We start from the raw sequence: 1,421 nt of genomic DNA, 5'->3' as shown, positions 1-1,421 counted from the left end.
TCATTATCCCTTTAAAGGAGAAGGAAACCCCCTGGGCGCAAAACCCGAATGTCACAAAGTTTTCGTGACATTCGGCGCATGCGCAGTAGATCCGTACCGGTAAATGTTCCTACTGCGCATGCGCCAGAAGACGCCGGTCAAAGCAGGAAGAAGACCGCGTGGGAGAAGATGGCGACTGTGAACTCCGTGGACAGGACCTGTGCAGAGGAGTAAGTAACAAGTTAGGGGCATTTGCCCAGGGGGACAGGTAGGCCAGGGGGAGGAGGGAAACACAGGGGAGGGGTTTTGCGCCCAGGGGGTTTCCTTCTCCTTTAAATAGAGCTTCAGCCTTATTCCAATGTTTCATAAACTCACACCATGCATCCTCCGCACTGGTTACTTACCCATGTTAGACTCCCAACACCTCTTCAACAGCAATGTTGGGATTTGGGGCGCAAACTGTAGAATAGTTCACATACCCAAAAGCCAAATCAGTGAGGCTGCAGGAACAGCGGTTTTGGGGAGTACTACATAGGGGCAGCTGGGGAGGAGTTTTTTTTTTTTTTTTTAGAGTCCTCATGGAATGAATGTATTACTTAATTATGTGGTAACCATCAGTAATTGTTAGACTTTAATTACATTTTGCAGACACATTTACAGATTGATTTTATACAATTGTGTCTAAAAATGCAATGGCGCCAAACGAGCGGATCTCCCTCCGATATGCCCACCTTGAGGTGGGCTATATCGGCTGATCCGATCGTGGGCCCTAACTATGCCCAAACGGGCGGTCGGATCGCGGATCGCGGGACCGCATCAACGAATAGATGTGGCCGCGATCCGACGGGATTTTCTGTCCCATCCGATCGAGATCTGGCCGACTTTCGGCCAGATCTCGATCGGTGAAGCCCGTCGTGGGGCCCCATACACGGGCCAATAAGCTGCCGACACGGTCTGTCGGCAGCTTTTATCGGCCCGTGTATGGCCACCTTTACACAAAAGAATATTTTGCTCTTAGGCCAGTCGTTCAGTACAGTAGCTGGGTAGGGTTGCTTGTACACAGTAGATGAGTTTTCAAAGTAAAAGAGTAGCAAAAGTTGGAAGAAAAGACACAGCCTTACACTCTAGTAATCCCTACCTAGTTACCAGCTGATGATGCACAGGAAGAGGACAGAATCCTAAGCCGTTTCCAATCCACAAGGTGAAATACAAAATGAAAGTCTGATTCCTCGGCCATCGTGTACTGTATATATTACAGCTAATTGCAGTGGCATTCAATACGACTAACCGCAACGTCCAAACATTCACAGTTTTAAATCCCATTTCCAATTCAGGGCAAAGATCATTCGGAATAAGTCTATAATGTAACTGTATAATCCATTCACTCTCAGCTCAGGCAAAGACCCGACCTCACTTGCACAGAAGGAAACAGGAAAAATAAA

The sequence above is a fragment of the Xenopus laevis genome, chromosome 1L (assembly GCF_017654675.1).
Source record: "Xenopus laevis strain J_2021 chromosome 1L, Xenopus_laevis_v10.1, whole genome shotgun sequence".
Lineage (NCBI taxonomy): Eukaryota > Metazoa > Chordata > Amphibia > Anura > Pipidae > Xenopus > Xenopus laevis.
The sequence above is the reverse complement of the archived record's forward strand: the minus strand, read 5'-3'. Positions refer to the sequence as shown.